Source organism: Drosophila busckii, chromosome 2L, assembly GCF_011750605.1.
Source record: "Drosophila busckii strain San Diego stock center, stock number 13000-0081.31 chromosome 2L, ASM1175060v1, whole genome shotgun sequence".
Taxonomy (NCBI): Eukaryota; Metazoa; Arthropoda; class Insecta; order Diptera; family Drosophilidae; genus Drosophila; species Drosophila busckii.
The window spans coordinates 13,065,180-13,085,161 of NC_046604.1; positions in this window are offsets into that span (position 1 = coordinate 13,065,180).

Sequence of the window (19,982 nt, forward strand, 5' to 3'; positions counted from 1 at the left end):
TAGCTTTGGAGCCTTGAGTCCTGCTAACAAGTTTATACCAATTTGCCAGTTAACCACAAAACTCTGCCCAGGCAGCCCGAACTACATCAAGATTTGCCAATTCGTCTGCCACGCAGTTTGGGCACACACAGAGGCCGCAAATCAGTTTCAATTATAGCAGCGGCAATATGCCAAGCCAAGAAACCCACTCGAAAAACCAATCGCGCACAAACTGAGCGATACGGCCAAAGCCAAAAGCTTCATTAAGCTTGCATTTAAAACAAGGAATAAAGGGAAAAAGAAAGATAAGAGCGCTCTCAACAATGCAAAAACTATTCAAACTATTTTTGTCATATAACAAATACGAGTGGGAGCGCTGGCGGTTTGGCTTTCGGCTTTGGGTTACATTGATTGATAGACAACGACGTCAGCGACACCATCAACGTCAGCGTCAGCGTCATCGTTATTGGTGCCGGCTGACTGCGTTTGGCTTCCACTGCTCGACTCTGCAGCTCTCCTGCTCGGCTTGTTGTCAATTAACGTACGAAAATGACTTCCGCTTTGATTGTGCGGCAAAACTAAGTGCGGCCCTGCCTCCAATACACACACACACACACACATACAGCACAGCACAGAGCGAAGACTCATCTATCGATTGACTGTCAACCGGCTGACTGCCTGCCTAACTGCCGACTGTCAGCCTGTTTCCGTTTCCGATTAAAGCAGCAAATAGTTTTCAGTGTATGTGTGTTCCTCTCTCGCTCTCAAAAGTTTCACTTCCAAGTGATTTTGCAGCAATTGTTGCCAGCCCACATTTTTCTTGCCTTTGCTTTCTTTTTTATGTTTTTTGTTGCATGCAACTTGTCGTTGTCGTCATCAAGCGCTTGATTAATGGGCGTTTAATTGTGCGCTTTATGAGGCGCAATTTTAGTTCGAGTTTCTCGTACGCGGAAACAGCTTTCAAGTGTTTTGAATAGTGCACATAATGAGGCAACAACTAGGCTAAGGCTAAGGGAAATACTAAGTAGTAAAAGTAGTTGGCAATACAAATTTGCTGAGAAAAATTAGCAAATAAAGAATAAAACGTTTGAAAAATATTGCTAAGCCATTTAGAAAATTATAAGAAAATAAAAGCACTAAAAATAGTTGCAACAAAAAATGTAAATATAATAGAAATATATATTTTTTTAAATATTTTCTATTATTATTTAACAAAATGTTAATAATAGTTCCAATTGAAATATGTAAATATATTTACTCTCTTCGCTATTAAAAAAAAAACCCATTGAATTCGGAGATGTAAAACTGATTAGTTCAAGAACTATAGGAAAGAAAAATAGTTGCAACAAAATTGTAAATATAATAAAAAAATGTTAATATTAAAGTGTAAAATATTTTCTATAATTTAAAAAAAATATTTACTTTAAATTTAAATATTTTCTATTAATATTTTAAGTATTTTAATTATAAAGTTACTTGCTTAAGTTACTTAAATAAGCAAGCAAGTTCATTTATTATTAAGAAGCAAAAAAATAAATATTTATATAAATATTTATACATTTTTAAAGCGATTAAATTGTAAAATTTTGCTTTTTTATTAGCTTATAATGCTGCAAATTGATAAACAAATTTTTCTAAGGCTTTTTATGAGTTTATTTCCACTGCTCGAGCGACTAATCAAAGCATGAAATTAGGCAAACAACTTAAACTGCAAAAAGCTTAACACTAAACTGGCTAAAAGTAAAAACAACAACAACAGTAGACAGCAACAGCAGCCTAAGCCGAAAAAAGCGCAGTCATCAGGAAAGGCAAACACAACGTAGCAGCAACAACAGGAAAAGCAGTGTAGCACTTAAAATTTTATAGGTGAGGGGTAGAAGTGTGTGGGGGTGAGTTGAAGCTTAAGACGACGACGGCAACGCCGCAGTGCAGACGGCAAACAAAACGCCTAAGTAATTGCAAAATAAACAAGCATCAACAAAAGATTAAGACGCAATGAAGAAAAGCGCACAAAACTATGCAATGCAAAAAATAATAAAAATGTTTGCGACAAAGCAAAAATAACAATTAAACAAAATTCAACTCTTGGCTTGCAAAAAAAAAATTGTGGGTGTTGCTTTTGGCTGGTCACGTTCGTGGTCGATGTGCAAATGAAGAGCGACGTTAAAGTGGTCAGCTGACTGTAAAAAGTGGGCGTGGCCTGGCAGTGAGCTACTTATAAAACTTGTCTTTGCACTTTTGCTTGCAATTTGCCAAGCTAACAATTTTTGTTGCCAAAAAACTTTTGCTACAACTGTGTTAAGAAAATAGCATACTCTCATACTCTTCTTGCAACGTGCCACTTGCTACTTGCAACGCTTCGAAGCGTTAAGCAATTTGCCAGGCGACAGCAGCAGCAGCAGCAGCAGCAGCATCAGCATAGAAAAACTCAAAGTCTCCACGTCCCACACGCCCCTTTCTCTTACTTATGCTATCAGCAGCAAATTCAGGCCCAGACCTACGCTCGCCTCTTCTCCAAGCCCAATGCGGGTTCGGGGGTCTCTGCAGTTAAGTGCGGGATTAAGAAAAGATAAACATTTGTAAAGATTTAGTGCAAAGTTTGCTCTTGGCCCTCTTGTTTGTTTGCCTTCTTATTATTATTGTTGTTAGTTCTCTCTCGAGTTGCTGCCGCCGAGTTGCTGTTGCTTTTTAGTGCCAGCTGTTGTCATCGGCAGCTGCAATTTTTATTTTCAAATGAATTAAAGCACAAACTTGTTGGAAAATAGTTATTAGCATGATTTAGCTAAATTAATTTATATATAATTTTCAATGATTTACAGCACACACGAAATATTTTAATGAAGAAAGTGCTGCTTTAACTAATAATTAATTAATTTGTTAGTAGAACATTTTTAATTAATTTAAATTCTATTTTTTTTTTTATCCAGCTAATATAAATATTTAGATGATGCTAAGAAATATTAAGATGAAGAAAGTTTTGCATTAATTAATTTATTTATTAGGTATAAATATTTATATATATAAATATTTATACAAAGATAAAAAAATGTTCAGGTGAAGCAAGCTATGCATTAATTAATTTATTTATAGTACGAATTATTTATACTTATTTAAGTTATTTTTATTTTATTTGTTGCAATTTTTGTATACGTTTTCAATTATTATCTTATTTTACCAATTGCCTATTTATTTTTAATGCTATTTTTGTTATTATATTATTTTATCAACTGCTTATTTATTTTTTATAATTTTTTCTTTATTTCTTTGCTTATTTTTAATTCAAATTGCTGTGAATTGCTGTTTGACCTACCTTATTGATTTATTTATAATAAATCATGCATAATATTTAATCATAAGTCAAAATGTTAAGTACGCAAGCTGACAGCAGCTCATTGACTATCTAAGCTGCTGACGCATGACTGGCCCCTAGTAATCAGTTGGGGGAGTAAGAGAGAGCAAAAGACGTCTGCCAAAGGCAAAGAGACAGACAGACAGACAGACAGCACAGCATGCGTGATAAGTGAGTGCGTGCCCCAAGAGAAAGAGAGAGGATGAGTGGCTGGCTGGGGGGGTGTGGGTTAAACTTCTGTACACGTCTGTTTTGTATTGATGATGCACCATACATTTCCCATTGGCAAGACACAAAAGCCTTGGACGAGAGGCATCGACACAACGCATAATGGCAGAGCTCATGCTGCTTTTTTTATTTCTCTCTGGTAGCGCCTGCAGCCGAGTTTAGTGTATTTTCGGTTTTTATTATGCAGCTGAGTTGGCCCTGCGAGGCGAGCGAAATGTTTGCACAAAGGCTTAAGGCAAACAAAGCTGAATCAGCAGCTGCCTCAGCGGCTACTACCGAACTACAATAAGCGTCGGCGGGGTGACGAAAATATAAAAAATGGCAGCAGCAAAAAAAAAAAAAAAATGAAAGACTTGTGCCAAAGCAAGCAAACTCATTTCATTGTAGCTGCTGCTGTGTCGTACCCTTGGCTCGTCGATGCTGCTGCTTCTTCTTTTTTTTTGTTTTGCGTAGCGCAAACAAATGAAAGTGGATCCACTTGAGCGCAGCAAATGAAGTGCCGCAGGAGCTGCAAGCAACGGGCAGCAAAAGTGCAACGAAAGCGAAAAAAACAATACAAAAAAAAAAGAAGAAGAGTAGTAGTAGTAATAGTAGCGTCTACTTGAAACAAATACAGAAAATGTCGAAGCCAACAGAATACAAAATGTTACATATGTGTGCATAAGCAAATAGAAAACCCTGTTGGACAAATGAGCGAGCTAAAGGCATGAAATGTAATTGATTAGTAACGTTTCAAAGGGAGTAGAATAGCTAGAAGTGCATTAAATAAATCAAATGAACAAAATGTATACGAAGAAACTTTGAATTTAAAATAAAATGTTCATAAAAATGAAAATGAATGTTATTTAAAAAATAAATTAAGAAAATTCTATTAATAATAATATAAATAAAAAAATAAATTCTAAATAATAATAATTATAAATAAAAAATAAATTCTAAATAATAATAATTATAAATAAAAATAAAAAGTTCTAAGTAATTAAAAATTTAAATTTGAAAAATTAATAAAAAAAAAAATTGCTACATTTTTAATAAATTTGTGATAATGTTGGAATAATATTTAAAAATGTATGCTTAAGTTTTCAGCAAATAATAAAAATAATTAAATAATTTTTTTTATAAGTATGCTGAATATATGCTAAATATAATAAATAAATAAAAAGAAAAAAAATTTCACTTACTCAAAAAATTGTTGGAATATTTAATACATTTTTTTTTTAAATTTGAATAAGATAAAAAAGTATTTAGCTAGCCAATAAATATTCATTACAATTTGATTTATATAAAGAATTTAGCGTAAAGATGTTAAATATTAATTAACAATATTTATACCAAGCTAAGCTACATTTTATTGCTAGCCCACATTTAACTAATTTGTGCTGCTGGGTTATTTATACCGTTGTTTCATTTTTATATTCATTTTTTTTATAGTTAGCAACAGTGTCATGTGTGTTGGCAACCAGTTGATGATGTTGCTGACGCTGCTCGCTGCTGGCAACAGTCAGAGCGCTTTAGCCTAGACAAGCGTGTGGGTGTGCTAAAGCGAGACAGAAATAGAGAGAGCGAGAGAGAGAGAGAGCGCACAGAGTCAAGCATTGGCTGCTTACATTGGATGAGCCGCTTCTCGCTCGCTGTAGCGCAATTTTCAAGAGATACGTCAATATTTGACAAGTCTTCATTGTCAGTTGTCGTTGTCATTGTGCATTGTCAGTTTTCATCTTTTATCGCCACACTCTACTCTCCTCCGCTTTGCATTTGTCACTATAGTTGGCATACTCGTTTCTCTTTTTTTAAGCATTCATTGCTTGTGCATTGTGGCAAAACAAATGACGTGTGTGTGTTGTAAAATTGCCAAAGAGATTAAGCATTTAGTATTGGGAAGAATTATGTATTGATTAGTTGCTGAATTAATTTAGTAACAATTCAAAAAATAATACTGAATATTATTAATAAATGAATTGATATAAGCATTGTATTAAAAAATATATTTAAAATATTTGAAGAATTATTTATGAATTAAAATAAGAGAGCAATTTTATTTGTATACAAAATGAAGCAAAAAAATTTTCAAAATTAATTTAAATTAAATCAATATTTAAATTAAATCAATATTTAATTAAAAACTGCATAAAACACCAATAAATAAATTTATTGAGTGCAGCGCAACTTCCGGTGTTGCTTATTAAAAGTGGAAAGTAACATGAAACCGATCAGACTGACAATAGCAACGGATGTAGTACCTGAAGCTAAGCTCAGCTTTAGCTGATATGATATTAAACTTCAAGAGCAAAGGCAGCCCCCCAAGCTGTAAAGCACACCTCAAGCACAGGCCACTCCACATAGAAGAGAGAGAGAGAGAGAGAGTGGGAGACAAGCTGAAGAGTCTGGCGGTGGCAAATGCAGTGGCAAATTTGATGTACAAGCCATAGCATGAGTAACTAAGCTGCAACTCACGGCATTAAACACATTCTAGCAAGAGATGATAGAGGAGAGAAGAGAAGAGCGAGAGAGAGTGTGGAAGGGGCCGGCAGCTAGACAATGCATAATGGAGTTGGTAGCAGCAGCCAAATGACCATTAGGCAGACAAAGTAGCCTAAAGCGTGTGGACAGCACACACACACACACACACACAAGTGGAACAATGAGGCAAAACGAGTTATGTATTAATAAACAGCATTTTGGTGCAACATTTTTAACTTGCTAACAAAGCGCAGATTGAATGCTCTCTTGTATAAATAGAATTTAAATATAAAATATTTGCTTATAATTTCAAACTCATTAAAAGAGTGAGAGAATGTGTCTGTGGAATAGTGTGAGAAAAGGAGCGAGAGAGAAATAGAGTAAAATTTTGTGGGAGGAACAGAAGGAGAGAAAGATATAATACGAGATATATAAAAAGAGAACTAATGTTGTGGGAAGGATATAGAAAAAAAAAATATTATGGGCGAGACGGAAAGATAAAATAGGAGAGAAATAGAAAGAGAACACATTTTAGGAAAAAGACTGATAGAAAGATATTTTGGCAGAGAACGAACGATATTGTGAAAGAGAGAGATATTACGGAAGAGATTGTGAGAGACAAATATTATAAAGAGAGACAGAAAGATAGAGAAGAAGAAAATATAATTTGGAAAAAAAACCTATAGAAAGATTTTTTGGAAGAGAGTATGAGAGATATTGCATATTGAGAAAGAGCTCATCTCTCAAGATAAATATTATAGAAGAGAGAATATAAGATTGTCCGTAAGAGATAACAAGTGTGAGCTTGACATAGATAGAGGAGATAGCTTAGATGCGTGGGAGAGAGAGAAAGAGAGAGATAGTGACAGTATGAGACAGAAGGTAAAGATTAGGTAGCTATTGGAAAGTGAGAATCGCTGGATCGCTAGTGGGAGCAACGTGCGTCGTATCCGAGCATCACACCATCCGCCTATAGACTCTCAACTGCTTAGAGCGCGGCGAATGTCTTCTAGGTGATTCTCAAAATTTAAGCTAATGCAAATATGAAATGTATTAGTATTGAGTAAACCAAGTGTGATAGCTTGAGTTTTTGTAATGTGAATTTAATAATAATGAAGATAATTATGATTGTGATTTAAATATTTGTGCATTATCAAAAGGTTGCCAAAAACCAACAGACAATTTAAAATTTAGTTAGCATATGCTAACCAAAATATAGTAAAGTCTGCGCCAAAAAATCTCTCGGATCATAAATCAGCATAACAAACCGCATGTTAAAATAATTATGCCCTGGCGCAGAGGCAGGTAAACAGAACTGTGTTGATGATGATGGTGAGAGAGCGTAGTCCATTTGACTAGCCTAATACAGGAAGCGGAAGTGCCGAAACACAAGCTCACCAACACACAAGCACACACATACGTAGCGGCATATGCAACATGCACACAGACAGTGGCACACAGAAGAGGCAAACTAAATGCCAACAAATATTGCAAAAGTTTTTGCATTGCACATAAATTTCTGTCATGGGGCATCATTAATTAGCAGAGGCAGCCAGGCACCGAAAAAAAATATACAGGAGTGTATACACTGACAAGCGGAAGTACAGTGGAAACAAAAAAAAAAAAGTTAAATTAAGTTGCAGTTTTGCTGCTTTTATCATCTCGTTGTTTATGATGCCTCAACATGGAAATTCAAATTGAAATCATCAATCATGCCAAAAAGCGTAAAGGAACTTGTAAGGCCAACAGCAGCAGCCGACTGTCATGTCTAATGAAAGCCAAACAGAGAGAGAGAAAGAGGAGAAGAAGAAGAAGATATAGAGAGCGTGTGTGTCTGTATGAGTGTTGATATGTTATTAGCATAGCTGCCAGATGTTGAGCTCCCAAATAAGTTAAAGTTTGCAGTCAATACTATTTGATTTCTAAATTCCCTTGATTAGAAAAATAAATTCACGATCTTATAAAGAAGAAAGTTTAATTAAATATCAAAGAAAGTAAGCTTCTATATTCTTTCATTAAAATGATTAATACATTTATTACTAAAAATAAATTTCAGGCTTTCCAAATTTATATAAATATATAAAGAGGAAAGTTTAAGTAAAAATCGAAGAAAATAAGCTTCTATATTCTTTCATTAAAAATGCTAATACATTTATTATTAAAACTAAATTTCAGGCTTTCCAAATTTCCAAGCCATTTCCAAATTTTATATTTCCAAATTTATATAAATATAGTGGCAATAGCCTTAAATAAGCTAATCTGGCAACACTATTGTGAGTGTTGATATGTTATTAGACAAAAGTTGAGGATGGGCGTAGCTCTGAAGGCGTGGCTGCTGTCACAAAGCGCCAGCGCTGCAGTTTTTTTTATGCTACGTTCTTTTTTTTATGCATAGAGCTTTTCTCTTTGCTATCAGTAGAGTAATCAGAAATTTTAATCAAGAGCCAACGAACCTGTTCTCGACCCCACCCCCTGGCCGCCTTAACGCTTCACTTGGCCTCAGCAAACGGGGTAAACATTGCAATTATGCCATGATGCATCCAACAGTAGCTTCAGCTAAAAGTTGAATAAAACGCGCCTCGGCTGCATCAGGTGAGAGACTATGATTAAAAAAAAAAGCAACAAAAAAATGCGCAGCTGGCAAAAAAAAAGTAAAAAGGCAAACACTGTGCTGAGCGCGCAGCGTTGGGGGCGTGTCTAGGGCGGCAGCGCCCAAACAATTTTCACAAATCAAGTGTTCAGTTTATGACACGAACAGTGCAGAGATTCTACTTTTCATCTTCTGCTCCTTTTTTTTTACACATTTTTCTCATTTGCGTTTATGCCAAGCGCAATGTGCGCAGCTCGGCGCTCTGCTCAGCGTGTTGATAAATGTTTGATAATAAAATAGTTGCTTAAAATGCAAGTCCTGGGCATAAAGCAGCCGACTAAAGCACTAAAGCAGCCGGAACAAAGATAAATTAAATTTTGAATAGCTATAAAGCGCGGAAGTTTGAATTTAAGTAATTGGAAAATTCGTAAAACTGTTGAGCATTTTTCAATTTAATAGTCTTATACATACTTTTGGCTCATTGGGTCAAAGATTTTCGAAATATTGTGAGAAATATTAAATGTAAACAGTTAGAAAATGTATTTCTGTGAACTAAAAAAATTTTAAATTATATAAATAATTTTGTATATCAATTCAATACTCTTATGAAATCATACATACATAGATAATAAGTAAAATAGTAATAAAATTTGAAGTCTATAAACCAAAAAAAATTTAAATTAAATGTAAATAATTTTGAATATCAATTCAATTCAATATTCTAAAAAAAAAAATTATACTTTTGGTCGATGGGTCAAAGATTTTCAAAATATTGTGATATATATTGAGATCTATCAAATGTGAATAGTAAAACATTTTGTCCTGATTTCTTAAAAAAATTTAAAATTAAATATAAATAATTTTGTATATCAATTTAATTCAATGATTCTTAAGAATTTATATTTTTGGGCATGAATAGCATCCACAGGTTTTTAAAATAATGTGAGATTTGAAGAAGTAAAATATTAAAAAAATTTGATGTGTTACAAAAAAAAATTTAAATTATATGTAAATAATTTTGCTTATAAGTTTTAAAGATTTCTATGGCTAAAATTGTTTAAATCATAAATTAAATTTGAATATTGGCAATAAGTCACTTTTGTTGGGAATTGGACATTCAAAAATTATATAAAAATATATTTTAAGCAGCAGCAAATATTAAGCAGCAAAAATGAAGCAGTCAAAAAGTCAGTTGAGTCACTTGCCACACACGCACGTAAAATTTGCATACATTTTATTTTTGAGTCCTTGTTGGTAATAGAGAGCGAAAGTTTAGCCAAAGAGCGCACAGTTAGCGCCTGTGCCACAAGTACGTGCAACATCAAAGACTGTGAAGTGGGGTAAATAGCCACGCCCCAGCCCCCGCCCAGTCCAGAAGCTCTTAATAGACATGTGTGTTGTGTTCTTTTGTGGCTTGGCTATGATGAATATGAATGCTATGTGATTGCATTAACAACTTTGGACACTAGACAATGGACACGCTGCTCACAGGCGGCAGCTTCAGACCTTTGGCTAGAATATGACAGCCCCGGACTCGCTCTCGATCTCTGTTGCTCTTTTATGGCATGTAAAATGTTTTTGTGCGGAAACAGTTTGAAAAATGTGTTTAGTATGTGCCTCAGTCTGTGTGTGTGTGTGTGGGGCAAGTGCAGTCAGCATAAAGCGGAAGTTGCCGCTTGGACTCTCTCTGTGTGTATGTGTGTGTGTGTGTGCGTCTGCTGAGCGTCCTGTTTTGCGGTCTAAACTACACTTAGTGGCATTTTTGTTTATTTAAAAAATTGTTGGCTGTGGCTTCTAGACTTCCGTTGCCTCAATTAGTGGTCACTTCCACAGTAAAAAAAATAATATAATATAAACATGTCTGCAACACACACACACACACATGCATATGTGTGCTGCTGCGCTGCAGTGCGTTTCATATTAAATGTGATTACTTTGGGTGTAGTTTGTGGGCGCAGCCAATGAAGCGTTAAGCCAAACCTCAAGCCTCACCTCACCTCACTTCTCTACTCTCCAATACAATAACCGCCAATTCATTTGAGTGCCCCGTTCGGTTCTTTGGCGTATTGGCCACAATTTTTGTATTGCCAATACGCTCTGGGACCAGTTGCCAGCCAAAAAGGGTTAACAGCCTACGTTAAAAAAAAAGCACCACACACACATTTCGCTTTTGATTGAAAAGTCGCTGTGTGCCTTCAGTTCTGTTTTGATTGCGTCTTTTTCTTTGGCGCACACTCAATTTTTATGACACTCAATTGCAACATATTAAAACATAAACACACACAGCAGTCGATTTTTATGCCACTAAATTATTCAATGATTTTTTTTTTATATTTTTATAAGCAAGCAAAATGCTTGACTGACTTAGGCGCGGGCTTTTTATTAAAGCAAAAAGTAATGTTTATTAAATGCAATTTGTTAAGCATTAAAAGCTTGAAAATTTGTATGCCAACATTTTATTGACTGAAAATTAACTAAGCAAATTGTGTGCACTTTTAATACAAAAATGAATATTATGCTGAATTCTATAATTTTTGTAATTCATAAGATGCGCATATTTATTGATTATTATTAATGTTCTATGTTTTTAATGCAAAAGGTAATATTATGATAAATTCTAGAATTTTTGAAATCTATAAAAAGCCAATATTTATTCATTATTATTAGTGTTCTATGATTTTTGTAATTTATAAATTGCAAATATGCAATATTTGTTATTAAAACTATTTTTATTTCCACTAACATTTTTTTTTTAATTTTTGAAAATTAATATTTTTTAATATGTGCTATAAATAATATTTTATTAATTTAGTTTGTTTCACTTTTTCTTCATTTACTATTTTTTATAAATTTAATATTTTTTTAATTTAATTACAATTAATTGAATTCTTTTTTATAAATATTTTGCTACTTTTAATAAAAATTAATATGTTTAAGCTGAATTTCTAATACAATACAATGCTGGAATTTAAATTGATATGTTGTTTAGATTTAAATGATATTTTTTTTCAATAAATTGAATAAATTTCTACTAACAATTTGCTGTAGCTTAAGCTGCACTAAACTCTCACTTAACTTCGCAGCTTAACTAACACTTCAACTAAGCTACGCTTTAAACAGTTTTGTTTGTTTATGTGTGTGTGTTAAAAAAAAAAATCTATTGGCACACTGAGCTAAGAGAAAAGCTTTTACTTATGCGTTTTTTACGCCCAGAGAGCTTTGAACTCAATGGGCGAGAGCGAGCGACAAACAAATTGCTTTCATTAACTTTTACTATAGCATTTTGGCTGGCGCGCTTGATAGCAATAAATTGTTATCTATGCTACATATGCTATATAAGCAACAACTAGCACTTGTTGTTGTTGTTGTTTTGTTGCTACCTAGTAGCAGCTACTTCAGCTAAATGCCAATACATATTCATTTCGCTTAAAATTTTTCACATATGCAACACGCACACACAGCAAAAGGGTCAGAAGGGTGGGGGGTGGGGGCTAGGGGTAGATCGAGCGCATCGTTGGAATCAGTTTTACAAAATTGAATTTATTTTGCCAGCGCTGCAAGCGAGAACCCAAGGGAGCGATGAGAAACCCAAGTCGCTGCATATACAATATATATGCTTTATATGTATGTGTGTGTGTGTGTGTGTTAGTGTGTGTGGTGCTATAAGTATCAATAAGTGCACGTTGTAGCCCCAAACAAAACAAAAACAGCAACAACAGTACGGGGCAAGCAAAAGTGTAACTAAGAAGGATAAGTGCGCTACCCGGGACTATTTCATGCAATCGAAAATTTTCATTATTATTATTTTTGGGGCTAGCACAGCGTACAAAGCGAGAGCTGTTCAAAAAGTTGCTTGAAGAATGAAAATTATAAGGCAAAGTTCAATAAAATTAATTATAAATACAAATTACAACGAAATAAATTAAAATTTACAAAAAAATTGTATGACGACTTACAAAATTTAATTTTAAAAGTCCAGAATAGTTTATTTTATCAGAAGATTAAGATTAACATTGATTATTCAATCAGAATATAACAAATTAGATTTCATAAAATTAAGTACTTATTGTTAAAAATGAAGCAATAATAAAATCAAATAATGTTAAATAAAATTAAATTAAAATATTAAAAAATTCTAGGATACAAATTCTTAAGTTGAATAAAATTAAATTAAAAAATTTTAGTATACAAATTAAGTTGAATAAAATTAAATTAAAATATTAAATAATTCTAGTATACAAATTCTTAAGTTAATAAATATATCACTTAATAATTAATTTATTAATTTAACTCAAGAATTGTTTCTCCTAGTCAATTAATATAATTTACGAAATTGTATACTAAAATTAATTTATTAACATAACCTAGTATTTATCCTAGAATTCTTAAAGATTTTTTAAGCCTAATTTTAAATGTTTTGTAAATAATATTAAAATATATTCAAAAATGTTCTACTTTTTAATTAGTTTATTAAAAAGCGTTTTCCAAATATTTATAGAAAATTTTGCACTAATAAATATGCCACAAATTCTATAATTAAAGCATAAAATCTATGCGAAATATACATAAATTAGCTTTGCAACTAATTAACTCTCATTAAAAGCTTAAGCACACCTCGTTAGAGCATAAAGCCAGTCAACAATAGCAGCAGCGGCAGCAGCCGTTTGGCCAATTTACTTGTGAGGGCTATCTAGGAACCTGTACAAACATCAATTGTTTAACTGTTAAATTTATAGCCATGTTTGTGTTTCGCGCGCTCGAAACAGCGCCAAATGGCCAATAAATTTAAATTTGGCTACATCCAACTCTCTGCTCCGCCCCGCGCTCTGGCTCTGCAGCTAAATAATTGAAATTGAGCGCTTGCAAACAAAAGCGTGAAAACTGCCGACAAATTAGCTGCATTAGATAAGAAGAGAGAAAGAATCGACACAAGGCGGCGGCAAACATTTTACGCACAATTGCAAGCCAGACAGACAGACAGACGATACTTTCGAACTGATAGTAAGGAGTAAAAGCCAAAGCCAAAAACCGCATTGAAAGTCCTAAGGCAACAACAGCGGCAGCAGCAGCAGCAGCAGAGTGAGTGTGTCTATAAATGCTGCAGAAACTTTTCTGTGAAATAACAACAAGCAGGCAGGAAAGTCTGAAAGCTTTTAATGCATGAAATAAACTCAAGAGTTGTCTACCCCACAAACACACACACACACCCACACACACACACTCATGCATGCGCGTTTGCCTTTAAGGCATTCACACGTTTATGTCTTTTGTAAAATTTCACAGCAAATTTTGTTTAGTCATGTCTACATGGCGTATGCGTAACGCGTTTAATGTCATGTTTCTCGCTTTTGATTTTTTGTCATCGCATCACACATGCTTTGCTTTTATATTGGTTCTGAATTGTTTGTCTTGTTTTATTTGTTGCGCTACAATTTTTTATGATTTTTCTGCGTTTTTTTGCCTTAGCCAAACAGCTAAACTGATTTCCATGGGGAAATCAAAGCGAGCAAGCAAGTTTGCCTTTTTTTCTTTGCTTGCGATTCGTTTGATTTGCTTTATATTTATTCTATTTGCTGAAGAGGTCATTTATGTATACATTGCAGGAAATTGAGCTAAGCAGCTGCACTAAAAAATAAAAAACATTCATAAATTGTAGAATAAAATTGCAGATGCTCTAAAAAAATATTATAAAAAATTTTAAGAATTTAATTTAGTATTCAATATAGTAAAAAAAATTATTGCAAAGAATTATAAAATATAAAATCAATAAAAATATATATTTAATTATTTTTCCAACAGAAAATATAATTTGCACATTAAATAAATTTTAAACATAGCGAATAAAATTGCAATAATTTAATAACAAATTATTTAAAATTTAATTTTATTAATTGAATTTAATTTTTTAAGGTTTTTTTTCAGTGGAAATTATTTGCATATTATTTTATTTTAAAAATTATATAATAATATAAATAAAAAAAAAAATAATATAATAAAAAAAATATTGTAATTGAATTATTAAATATAAAATTCACTCTATGTGTGGCAGTTGCAGTTGAAAGTTGCACACATTGAAAACTTTTCAATGTAGCGTTGAGTTTTCTATGCTTATTTATTATTGTGGCTAATATTTACCCAGTTACATTAAGTGGACAGCGTCAGCGCGTTAGAACTTACCTGCGAAAAAGAAAAAATTTAATTATTTATATATATTTACTAATGTTTGCTTTCTTAAATATATTTTAAAGCTTTAATTGAATTGAAGTATCAAACTTTAGACTACCAAAACCAATTAGCAATTATTTATAATATAAAATTTCGTCACAGCCAATTTAATTGTTAAAACACACACACACACAATAAAAAGCTTATCTCGACGTTGCACTATCAACAGCTTGTAGCCCACATGTCAATCAGTTCGGATTGTCAAGATTAAAAAGTTGCTGGTTTTAAATACGCTTTAAATTAATTAAGCTGAAACCGCAGGCAGTTGCTGTTGTTTGAAAGCGCAGCAAACAAACAGCTGCTAAAAATTAATCCACATTTAATTGCATTTTTAATTATTGACAGGCAGGAAAGTTTATTTCCTGATCACAGCAAACTTTTGGCAGCAGCAGAAAAAAATAAAAGCGAGCATCAAGTTTAATTAGCGTTCTAAGCTGCAAATTGGCAGCCAATTCAAGCAACAGCTAAGGGCTAATTGCAGCTTTGCCACGCCCACTGGTTTAAGCTGCAGCTGCAACAAAGTCGAAGTCCGAAGGCTTGACTGTGGCTGCAGCTGCTTTAGCCTCAAATGAAATGTAAAGAAAATGTTATTTATGGCCAATTTCATGTGTGTGTGTGTGTGTGACCAGAACCGGAGCAGCCTCTGGGGCGAGCAGCATGCGAGTCTCAATGTCTGGTGCGTTGCGTGTTTGATGCTTTGCAATTGGAGAGCGAGTGGGAGTGGGAGTGGGTTGCAGCTGAGAGTAATGCAATGCAATCTGCAATGCAAAAGGCAAGCGGGCTGGCTGGTTGGGCACTTTCTGCTGAGCTTGCGCCACAGCTGGGCAACAAGCAAATAGCCAAAGCTCTTCAAGCAGTCGATAATGGACATGCACGAACATGCACAAACGCATTCACACACACACACACATGCACGGAGACTCGAAATCGAATGCAGGTTAAATGAAAATGTTATTTCATTTGCCCCGCCACTTAGAGTGTCGGAAATTGAAATTTATATCCGTGTTTCTGGGCTCAGAGACAGAGACAGCGGCACTAGCGTATTTCGATTCGTGGTTTATTGCTTCGATTGCTCAGCTGCTTGGGCAACACACAGCCACACACATATGCGCACACATCTGTAACTGCCTTTGTCTGTGTGTGTTCGTGCAGCCGCCCACTTGATTTTAATGCGCTTTGACATTTAGACGATAATAATAACGAATTTATTTCTCGCTTGGGCAAGCAAAAACTTTTTAATTTATTACACTTTTGGGTGTCTCAGCTGTTTGCCATTACAATACAATAGATATTCCCAATGCAAGTGAAACAATTTAGAGCGTAGGGGGCGTCAAGCAAAGTAGCGTGTAAATACATTTTGTTTAATTCGTTGCAATACTTAACTCGTTAGTTAATTATTATTATTATATATTTAGTTTTGTAAGTAATTAATTACTAGCGCTTTAATTATGTATATTATCAAACTTATTCCGATAACTCGCTGCAATTATTACTCGCTACTTTTCGCATAGTACAATTTCTTAAACATTTAACCCAGCTGCTCTATATAAATAGTTTATCATTTTCAAGCTCTAATTTATTTTTATATAAACTACTCGTTACTTTTTTTCTCGTTACTGTTTACCAGTTAATTTTTTAAAACTCAACTTAATACTTGGCTATGCTTAACAGCAATTAAAATTAAAGCTCGCTTACTTCTCGTTACTTTTTACTTGTTACTCGTTACAAATAATTCTTAATTGATACTCGCTGGTAGCGCAGATCAATCTACTGTATTTATTTACTATAAATTGCATACAAATTAGAAACTAAGCATACTAAATTCAAAACGGCTATTTATGCTACTCGTCAAACAGCTCTCGCTCTCCTTCTCGCCCAAATGTAGGCTACACTCTCGTATATTTCACAATATGCATATCGTATTTTGGATTTTCGGTTTCGGTTTGTGTGTTTGTCTTTTGTTGCAGCGCCTTGTTATGGCTGCTTAGCTTAATTTATTGTTATTTTCATATTATTTGTATTATGTAAACACATTAGATCTCAGAGATTGCATTGGGAATCCATTCAGCCAGCTGAGATAGATTTCATTTTGCAGAGAGCGCACTTTACCAATGCACAATTTAATTAACTTTATTGTTATTACTGCTGTTTGTTGTTGCTACGAAGCTGCCGCACCAGCTGTGTATGCGAATTTGGTTTGTGGTTATTATTATTGTTGTTGTTGTTGCTCTGCTTTCATTTCATTGTCGCTTATTGTCTGATTGCATTTAGTTTATATTTTGCATTCAATATACAATTTGAATTCATTAATTGCGTTTGCTGCATAAATTTATGTCAAATTGTTGCCATGTGATTTTATTATTTGTTATTTGAAGTATTGAAGAGACGCACTTATGTTTATAACCACACAAAACTTTGTATGAAACGTATGAAAATTGTGGGTCAAATTTCTGAGGCCAAATTAATTCAAGTAGAAAATTTACACAAATACAAGAGGAAAGAGTTAGAAGTGAAAATAAGAGAAGGCAGCTTAATACAGAAAGTTTGTAAATTATGTTATAATAATTAAAAAGTATCATAAATAAAAATAACAAATAATATAAATTGAGCAATATTTTATTTCAAACTTGAGCTATTTATATTTTTTATCTATACATTTTTGCCTTCTAAGCTCAAAAATAAAATTCAAATTAAAAATTTTCAACACATTGAGCAATAATTTATGATAAAAAATTATATGTTTAGCCAACTTTGTCATTGTCGGCCGATTTTTATATAAGACGTTACCTTATTTATTTTAATTTAGTTTTTTCTAAGCGATTCAACAGATTTTCGAAGCTTGTATAGCAAAGTTTGCTTAAAAAGTATTTTAAAAAAATATAAAATGAATTTTCTAGCTTCAATAAATAAAGTTTCTGTATTTTGTTCAGGCTTTAGCTGCCTAAATGTTTCAAACCAGGATCAATTGAGCTCACATGTCAGCTGTTTAGACTGTGTCCATTTAGTCATGTGTGCGTTTGTCGCAGCCAAAAGCTCTTAAACAATTCCCCCATCACTTAGTAGCCAAAGAGCTCTAGTTGTTTTATCTACTACTAAGCTGGGCTTGCTGCTCCGGCTCTGGCTCAGCAACAAATGTGCCCCATTTGCCCAAAGTCCATAAACACGTGCCACTTTGCTAAGAGACGACGACGACGAGGATGACGATGAGCCCTTGCTAGCAACTTTTATGTTGCCACGGCGTGTTGCAAATTATTTCGACATCTGATTTTAAGCGGAAAACAAGAGATAGAGCGAAAGAGCGTGCAAGAGAGAGAGCGAGAATTTTTGGCACTAAGCACAAAATTACCAAACACAGGGCAAATGGACGAAAGCAGCAGCGAGGACGAAAAACAGGACATAGCCATACAACAGGATTTGACCTAACCCCGCCCCCCTCATTCTGTGTAAACTTTTGAGTGCATTTTTCGACGCAGCCCCAAACAAAAGGCTATGCCGACATTATGAAGCACTTCAACTCACTCTAAACCCTTCTAACCCCTCCCCACCACCTTGCTGGCTGCTGCGCTGGCTGCATTGGTGACATTTGCATGAACATAAAAAGCTCATGCACAGCAATTTGCGACTTTGCCGAGTGACATTAAACGTGGACAACGGCGCTTGCCGCTTAGAGCGCTTCAGAGTGCGAGGCATCAAGCTCATTTCGTGCCAGTTCAAACTAAAGCCACACACACACACACACACACACATTGCATATAAACAGACAGTGCGATAGAGCTTGGGAGTGTGAGACAGCGAACACATTGCACACTTCATTTGATCGCAAGTGAAAGATAATGGCTAACAGCAGCGCCCCCAAAAAATGATGTGTTAACGGCAGCGTTAAAAACCTAGACAAACCTCACAGACAGTCAGACAGACAGTCAGGCAGACACACGCACTAAAGTCTGAAAAAGTCATTCGGGTAATTCGCTTTTGTTTAAGGTATGCAAACTATTCAAAATTGTTGGCAAATTTTAACAAATTTAAGCCAAAAATGCAATTTAGTGTAATTAAAAATATTTTAAAAACTAATTTCAATAAAAAAATTTATATAAATGTAAAAATAAATGGTATTTAATACATAAAATTGGTGGCAAATTTGCATTCAAACTTTGTACTTAAGCCAAAAAAGCAATTTCGTGGTAATTAAAGCTACTTTAAAAATTAATTTCAATAAAATAAATAAATAAGTGTAAAAAAAAAATTAATTAAATGCAATTTAGTGTAATTAAAAATATTTTAAAAAATTAATTTCAATAAAATAAATAGATAAATGTAACAAAAAATTTTATTAAATTTATGCTGAGCTACAAATATTTCAAATATGATATTCAATTTGTTATTCAAACTTTGCATTTAAGCCAAAAATCCAATTTAGTGCAATTAAAAATTGTTTAGAAAATTAATTTCAATAAAAAAAATATTTATGTAAAAATAAATGAAAAGAAAAATTTAATTAAATATATGCTGAGCTAAAAATATTACAAAATAGCATAAATGAAAAAGTAAAATAAAATACATATGTAAATAAAAAACTATAAGTTATATAAAAAAAAAGAGAAAAAAATATAAAAAATCGATAAATGTAAAAATAAATGTAAATAAAATTTAATTCAATTTATTGTGTGCTACAAATATTTCAAAATACTATAAATTAAAATAAATAAATTAAATATAGCTGTAAATCAAAAATTAATATTTATATAAAGAGAAAAAAATGTAAATATTATTGCATAAATAGTTATTTTATTTAAATTTGAAGTAAGCGCATTAACAATTCGCCTTTGAACTATGGACTTCAGTTTTATTTTCTTTCTATCGCATTTTCCTGCTGATGTTGCGTAAAATGCAAAAGCACAGAAGAAAAATTTATGCCGCCCAAGTGTTAAATTTGAAATTTGGTTTTGGGGTTGAGACGAGACAGAGATAGAGACAGTGGCCCAGACTTTAATACAAGGCAATGCTTAACTCAATCTAAAAATACCGACAGGCATTTGGTTATAGAGCTTTGGTTACGACTTTGGGTTTGGCTTTGCATTTGCCTTTAGTCTTTAGTTGTTGGCTGGGCTGGCATTTCCTGCAAGTCATTTTGATTTATTGCCAATGATTTTC